This window comes from Apteryx rowi, unplaced genomic scaffold, assembly GCF_003343035.1.
Source record: "Apteryx rowi isolate R43461 unplaced genomic scaffold, aptRow1 scaffold_77, whole genome shotgun sequence".
Taxonomy (NCBI): domain Eukaryota; kingdom Metazoa; phylum Chordata; class Aves; order Apterygiformes; family Apterygidae; genus Apteryx; species Apteryx rowi.
Window position 1 is genome coordinate 871,777 of NW_020451060.1, and position 8,498 is coordinate 880,274.

Sequence of the window (8,498 nt, forward strand, 5' to 3'; positions counted from 1 at the left end):
ACACACACACACACACACACTCACTCCACACCTTCTGAACACACAACAAGCAGCTCTAGTGGCAAGTCAGCAGATACCTCAGAGGTTAGGACTTGGGGACTACTTTTGTATAGCTAACATAGAGAGGAGACACCAATCCTCCAATTTGGACTTTGTTAACTCTAGTCTTTGCCTAGCTAGCGTGAGCCAACTTCTGCACATTAGATCAGGGAAGTCAACTGCAGCTTCAATTGAGTGAATTCAAGTTTAAAGTGGTTTAACAGATTGTTTAGCCCGTTATTGTGTCACTTATGCATAAATGCCAATTACATTTTCTTAATACCCCCCCCATATTAACATGAATGGATAGGAACAGTTAAGGGATATAACCAGTACTCCTTACTTTTACTACTGTTCACTTGGTCTTTCTCCAGCATTTCAACATCAATTATGCTCCCTAGAATTTGTAAACCTGTTGGGTTTGGGTTACAAACAAAACATACACATACATTTGGAAGGAGATCCCTCCCTCTCCTGCCTTACAGTTCTGCAGTCTTGAATAAAAGGAATGCAGGGTATCAGAATGCAGTGTATTGGCACTGGAGTAGGAATAGTCTCACTCATTTCCTAACAGCAGTCATACTGGACTATTATGAAGAGAGAATACTCTAAACCAGTAAAGACTACAGCTACAAGTTTTCTGTAAAGTTCTACTCATGGAATGGCTCTGAATGTATAACTCAGTCTAAAGCACTGTCAGGGCATTAGCAGAAGAGATGGAATAAACTGAAATATGACTCAGTTGAAGACAAAAATAGTCTAAGGCAGGCATTGACATGTAAAGAGCAATTAAAGGGAATACAGATAAAAATATACTACATTTTTCAAAGCTGAAGTCAAAGTTAGTTTACTTAAAAAGTTAGTTCAGAAAAGAATGTTTTTAAACAGCTCTGTATGTGTGCTGGCACATGAGAAAAAAAAGTCAATTAAAAAGATGAGACTTCTCTACTGAAGAAGAAGGACACAGCATTAGATCCAATTAATTTAGGACTGTCAAAAAGTGTCATTTCACTTAAAGGAAAAAATGAGCGATATCAATATGGCTAATAGAATACTTGGATCAGTTGCTGAAATCCATTACCTTTTCGCACTGGGAACATAATCAAAGAACGCAGATAAATGGAACCCCAACACAAAATAAGAATAAAATCTTTATCTTAGTTATTTCACCCAGGAGATTGTTCTGCACAAAACTCCTATTTTTTTCTAGCTAAACATCTATTTATGAGAGTTGAAGGTCTGAGCCATTAATTCATTAAACCTAGGTTTTCTTGCAGGTAAAGTGATTCCACATTTAGTATTTATTTCTACAGGGCACAAATTTAGAAATTTATCTTTAGGAAACTTGACTCTGGTGTACAAATGTACCTGCAAGCCAATATTCTTATTTACATTCATATGCTATTCTTATTTATCTAAGAATTGCCACTGATTCTGATGAAATTTACTTGTATGAGACTGTCTGCAAGAACTTGTCCTAGTTTTGTTTCTATTTTGAAACAGATTACTGCGTGTGAAAGCGAACAGTTTATTCTGGAATCCTTTGTAAAGATATACTTAAAATCACTCTCAGAATACAATTCTAAATCGTTTATTTGATGCTGTAACATTAATGCGATTTTTTTTTTTTTGATTTCACAAAATTGTTCAACATTTCAAGTAAAGTCTGACAAGTACATGAAACTATTGGAAACAATTAACTTTTTAGTTAGAGAAAGCCATAAATCTGCATTGTTAAAAAAAAAAAAAAGGCAATGGCAAATTATATTATTGCAACTAAATGCAAGGAGCCAGTCCCTCTTTCCTGAAATTAACAGACACAATAATACAGCCTTGTGGAGCAGAGCAGGTTCCACACAAGATTAAGTCTCAAATTTCAGCATCTGTAGGGAATTCTGTCACTGGTACATGCTTAGCAGGACAATCCAAGCACTTACAAAAAAGTAACAAATATATGTCAACCTACAAGTGCTGTGAAAGGGCAAGGCAAGAAAAGGCAAAGGACATGTTCAGCAACATAAGCAAAAAAAGGCATTTTATATGTTTATAGAAGTCAATTACATTAAATTAATTTAGTATTTTTTCTCAAGGTATAAGCATAATGAATTAAGTGACAAGCACGGACAGAGGGGCATAAGTTTGTAAACAGAGTCTTCCCCACTTCCAATTGCATGTTTATGACCTGATTCTACAACGTTTACCAGTATGTAAATAGTGCAGTAAGACTTCCAGGATAGAAGTGTATAACTAAAATAATCATAAATAATTTTAAGAGTTGATGGTTATTCCCTGTGGGAATAGAAAGGAGAACACGAAAAAGCTCTTCAAAATATTTGAATGGTAATTAAATGTAAGCAGGAAGAGACCCATTATCCTTTTACATGATTTCAGTGAGACTATGCAAATTTATTACAGTTGAGAAACTGATCAATACCTTTTCTGCTTTTACTTTTTTAAAACTAAAATAACAACTACTGCTAGCTACTAGTCAATTGTGGAAAGATTTCTAGGGAAAGGAATAACACACTTCTGTTACCATCAAATATATACGATTACAATCTTTGGTATAGAGTAATATTAAATAGGCCACATTTTCCCTAATACAGTTATTAACTAGGAGACAGTGAAGCATCCACTGACTGAAATCAGATCCAGTCAGTCAGTTTATGTAGATGTTGAAACAGAAATCAGAATGAGCCCTGTGAGAACTACTGCAGTTCACTCAGAATAAATCTTCCTTTTTTCCCTCTCTCTTGGAAGCCTTCTTACACCTCCAACAGGAGACTGTAGAAAACTTGTTAACAAACAAGTTCTATCAAACAAGTTCTATCATTGTTTTATTTTCACAGGATGAAGACAATGTTGATTCATGTACAAATGGACAAAAAGGATCTCAGCATAGGACTATTTGAATCCCTACTGCATTCAAACAAATTCTCATGAAGCAAACAGAAGCTGTAATCACACTAAAGAAAACCATGTTGACTGAAAGCACAATACTGGAACGTGCTCAGAGCTTTGATTCTCTTTGAGTAGGTGATTACAGATGAAGTACACAGCACTTTGGAAGAGACAGATCAGGACCCTGTAATTGACTAAAAGTTCTCCTCTCTGTTTCCTTTTTAATTACCACCCAGTTACTCATTGTTTCCTATTAAACTTTAACCTGTAGTAGTTAAATCTGCCTCACCGGTTCTATAGTCCCATGTACTGAACAAATCCAGCCAGTTCCAGACAATAAACATGACTGCTAGTTCTCCTTGACTCTAAAAAATAATCATTCACCCATTTGAGAGCCAACACTTTTCTCTACATACACACTGAAGAATTTGTTTTCGGTTCTGTATCTCTAGGTATGTCAATCCTCTCTAACCATTAGAGCACTTGGTACTTTTCCAACAGAGCCTCTGTTCTTTTTCACCTTTGAGATCTTCTGTGCTCTGCTACACACTGTATTTCAATGTATGCAAAAGCATTTCAGCTCAACATCACATCCATGTTTCATTCAGATATTCTTGCTTTTATAATATTACAAAAGAAATAACAACCCATCAACTGATCTATCTGAAAGCATAAGTAAAAAGTGGAAATTTGCAGATAAACTTTATTTTTTGCATAGACCAACTCAGAATGTATAGATTTGTATACTGATGGTATTTTCATCTAATATTGGGGGGGGGGGGGTTGGTTGGTTGTGTTGTTGGTTTGGGGAGGCGGGGAGGAATTCCCCAAATGATGCGCTGTGCTTCAAAGGCTCATACCAAGTTGGTCACTTTTTTCGAATGCCTACTGACAACCATCAAGTTTGATTTATATATGCAGGGTATTAATACAACAAAAAGAGCAAATCTTGTATTCTCCCAGTTTTATTTAAAAAAAGGAAGATTTTATGCACATCATTTAATTTGTGCACTGAGGGCAACACAGTATGCTACTACCTCTTCATATCCTGAATACCATCACAACTGTTTTTAGTTATTTCAGTGCATCAGATTTTAACAGCTTGTATTAGTAAAAAGTTGGGAGCTAAGCATTGTGAACCTAAACTGGGGCAGTTTTCCAGTTGATTTTTATAGGCCCTTAATCTGTGGTAAACTCCACAAATACAGGCCCATTAAAGAACGGCAAGAATTAAAACAGACTTGGGCCCAGCTGAAGGTCACCTTCTTTCTATTTATGAAAGTCTTCACAAACTTTCACATATCTCTATTTTCCTTCTCTCCCTGCACCAATTACTTCCATTGACAAGGGCATCTAAAGCAATGCTAATTCTTGAACAGTCTTCACAGTACTTTGATAAGGCAAAGGGAAAAAGAGGGACCTCAAAAGTGATATCCATTTCTAGGGGGGAAAGCTACTTAAAAATAACTTGCAGCAGGTGATCTCCCTTCCCATGATGGATTTAAGACATTACATTGGGGAGAGGAAGATTGACTGTGTTATTCAGAAATATGATAAACAACTGATTTTGTTGTAATTTTCCATAAACAGATCATTATTTAACTCCACATGCTTAAGATTCTTGATGCATGCTATTACAGCAGACAAAGGATAGTCATCTCTTAAATCTAATTGTTTCTGTTTATTGAGCATGTTTTAAGAACAGCTTCCAGAGCATGAGGAAAATATAACATGTTATAAATAGGCAAGACTTACTGGTAACTTATGTTTTTCCATTTAATTCGACTGACCTTTGTGGATACAGTACTTCAAAGATAGCAGATGCCTCTTCCCTTATGCAGATCTAAATGAACAATTTTACAGGATTTTTTTTTTCTTAAGCTGAATAGTAAGGACAAGTCTGCTCATATCTCTTTGTAAGTATCCTTAAAAATTCAGAATGCTTTAGTATGAGGTTCTGCAGTGTAAAAATAGACACTGTCTATTACAAACTCACACAAAATACATCTGTACCTTCAAAATTAATTTACCATTATTTGGGAAAGGCAAAAATAGAAGACAGTTGATTGACTAGGCCATAAATTAGTTAGTACCTAGTTAGCTGATGTATAGCTCTGTTTCCTTAAACAAAGGATTTAAATCAAGTATATGATGAAGCATTTCTTACTGTATTAACAGAACAAAGTTAGTCAATAATTAAGATTGGGGCAATCCCCTCATAATGGTTACATTTAATCCACACCCACTTCACCAAGAAGGAAGCACACAACATTATGGATACAACTACCAAGAATTAACTGCAGGTTGTTTTTCTGTTCTGTTTTTATTAACAGTGAGAATTATCTCATGGATCCTAAACAAATGTTGTGCTTGACTAAAAACAGAGGGATGCTTTTGTATTAAACACCAAAGCATTTTAAATACCAGTATCTTTTGTAATCAATCCCAGTCAGACTTGAGGTCTTAGGGAAGGGGAACAAAAATTACTGTGTGTGGGAAACCTAAGAAAAAACAAGAGGTATTTCTTTGTATGTGAATATCACTCATATTAGAAGCCAGATCAACACTTCATAGTGCTCTGTCAGTGCACTTCATTGTATTATATCAGGTAAAACAAGTGCTTTGATGTTCTTGAAACAAAACAGCCTAGAGATTCCTTCAGTGAATATGTGGAAGCTTTTTAAACTGCTATGGTCATTTCACACACAGGTGACCAACCTCGTGTTCATTTTTGACTCAGGTATTTTTGCCAAGAGAAGTTCTAACTGATTCCAGTCAGTTATGATGTATTCACTGGTCTGTTGTGAACTGGACTGAGATCACCATGAACTTCATGAAAGCCAGCTCATAGTTGTTACCATTCAGCCTGGGCAAAAACATAAACAGGTATTTGCTTAAAGAAGCATCTGTGACAAATTTAAAACATATTACCTTCTCAGAATTTTTAAGTAAATACTGAATTATTTTATTAATTTGGTAGCTAGACGATCATTACAGATTATTGTATGGGCTAGAGTCCTTCTCTCTTGAAGAAATTAAACACTGAATTCCCCAGAAATTTATCATTCTTTCTAGAGAGCTGAATGATGGTCCAGGCACCACTGTGTTCTTTATCAGAGGAAAATAGATAAAACTAGTTTATGTTTACAGATGTTTAACCACCACCAGGTTTCCACAACCCATTAGCTAGGTTCAGACAATGACATACTCTGTGGCCATAACGTTGAGATCATTAGAAGATTTATATTACATAGAGCTGTATATCTTGTTAGGAAGTTAGTATAACTACAGCACAGCCACGAACCACCAGGATATCAACAGCCCTTGAACTAAAGACAGTTTTTTCACATGTTAGGTGATGCCACTGGTTTAACAGGCACTCACACAGTTTTCTCCTTTTACTTGTGACAAGTACTCTGTACTTGGAACATGTTCTTTTAGATAGAAGAGTGACAGATGAATTTAGTGTTTCCATTTGAAATTTAACTACTTTGTCATAATACTGGAGACAAAAGCTACTCAGGCTAGTTTACTTGGTTAGCAAAGCATACTAACAGCTGTCTTTTACACTGATGATGTTTGTCAGAAACACTGAAACCATTCAGTTTATGCATTCTGAAAGAACATTAAAGATTAAATCCACTGTAAATGGCTCTAAGAGTATGGCTCCCTAAGACATCTTATTAAGTGTCTACTAGTTTCCTCACTGGCAAAAATAGTGGATCATCAAAATATCTGAGTGAACTCCACAGAGAAAAATAGTTATATAAACTCTGCTACATACGTTTCATAAAAATGGGTAGAGTGAAAGATATGAGAGGAAACACCATACACAGAAAAAAGTGCCTCAAGCCTATTTTCAATTTGGCAGATCAAATTTGGCGACACCACCAGGACTACCAGCACTGCCGCACCATACTGCCTACTGGTCAACTCAGCACACCACCATCAAAACCAAAGGTCTCCATTATAGCCTCACAAGATTAACTCATGCTAGGGTGCAAACAACCACAGAAAGAGATGCAAGATACTGGATCACAGAAACGCAGAGCTGAGAAGGCCTGAGATCCCCACAGAGGCAAACCAAAGAAAATTAGCGCATCAGTAGCAATGTAACCAAGGGCCTCAGACAAGAAGAGGTCTCAAAGGGAGGGAACAGGGGAACTGTTACCAGGGGCCTCAGACAAGAATGCACCCAAGGACTGTGACTGGTACATCCTGAAGGAGCACAGATAAACCAGCAGAACCCAGGATAAGGAATGAGACAGCTTTTGCAAACAAAGAGATGAGCCAAGCCGAGACCATATACGGAAAAGGAGCTCAGAGTTCATGGAAATACACTAAGAGGCACCTCTTCAGCAATCACTAGGGACCACCAGAGACCCCCAGAGAAGCCACCCAAAGATTCAGACTGCATGCGTAATGACTATGTAAATATGATAATTAGTTCCAGGAAACAGAATGAACATGTATAATCATTCCAGGAAATTTAATGCATATGTATATAACAGAGCTTTGGCTAATGCAACATACGGCATGCACGCTGGGCGGAGCGATCCTCCGTGCACCCGGCGCCGTAATAAAGAGAATGCCTGCTTCTTAACGCTACATTGGTGTTAAGGAGTTTTACTCCCGATTTCGGTGACAGCAACACTGTCATAAGAATTCCTCAAAGAAGGACATTTTCTGGCCTTATTAAGCAGCATTTTCCAGGTGCTCTACTAGGCAAAAAAAATTCTCCTAATTCCTAACCTATAGTCCTGCAGCCGCGAGTTGAGCCAGTTTCTTTGTAACCTCGCCGGGGAGACAGTGAGGGCAGCGGATCCCTACCGCCCTCTTCACAACAGACTTCACATGCTGGAGCACATCCGATTCCTCCTCAGCCGTCTTTTTCCTGGCCAGAGCCAGCATGTCTTCGGGCACCGTGGTCGGGGGGGCGGGGGGCTCTCCCCGGCTTTTCCTAGAGCGGGTGCCCGGAGCCGCTGCGATCTTCACTCAGGACATCCTCGCCAGCACCGGGGGCAGCGGAGCCCCCTCAAACTTGGACCTAGACGCCGCGGCGGCGCCGGCAGCCGGGATAACCGGCAGCCCAGATAGCCGTTGCGCCTAACGGTCGCGGGACACCGTTACCACCCACCTTTCTCGCGATGATTCCAGCTCTCGCGGTACGCGCCACCCCGCCACCTTCCCCGCGGACTGGCACCGGAGGCGCGAGCATGCGCACCTTTGGGAAGGGGGGGAGGCTCCAGCAGAGGGGGAGGGGCGGGGGAGCGCCCTGTGGAGCGTTTGCGCGTGCGCCTGACCCTGAGGCCGCGCCCGGGCTCCCGGCGTCTCTGCGCGTGCGCGGCGGCAGCGGCCCGGGCGCGCTCCGAGGGCAGGAGGAAGCGGGTCCGGCACGCGGCGCCGAGGCGACGCGGTGGGTGAGGCAACGGCTGCAGCGCCGCGCGCCCCGCGCGAAGCGGGGAGGCGGGTAATGGCCGCTCCTCGCGCCCACGCCGGCGGCCGCTTGCCCCGTCTCGCCGCGCCTCCCCGGGGCTCCGGGCAGAGCCAGCCCCGCG

At 40.1% G+C, this 8,498-nt stretch overlaps 2 protein-coding genes across 6 annotated transcripts in view; one reads left to right on the top strand and one right to left on the bottom strand.

The window, feature by feature from the left end:
- AGTPBP1 (ATP/GTP binding protein 1) overlaps nucleotides 1-8,164 on the bottom strand; it is a 75,077-nt gene extending 66,913 nt beyond the window's left edge. The window contains exon 1 of one of the 2 annotated variants that reach the window (XM_026088477.1): nucleotides 8,078-8,164. The gene's annotated coding sequence lies outside the window, so the exon portion shown is untranslated. Of the gene's footprint in view, nucleotides 1-7,692 lie in introns of both variants that reach the window. The other variant, XM_026088476.1, reaches the window with a different exon arrangement.
- Nucleotides 8,165-8,252: 88 nt separating this feature from the next.
- The window catches only part of NAA35 (N(alpha)-acetyltransferase 35, NatC auxiliary subunit), a 27,635-nt gene continuing 27,389 nt past the window's right edge, over nucleotides 8,253-8,498 (top strand). Inside the window, exon 1 of one of the 4 annotated variants that reach the window (XM_026088490.1) lies at nucleotides 8,253-8,410. The gene's annotated coding sequence lies outside the window, so the exon portion shown is untranslated. The remainder of the gene's footprint in view (nucleotides 8,411-8,498) is intronic. The other 3 variants (XM_026088489.1, XM_026088491.1, XM_026088493.1) reach the window with 3 other exon arrangements.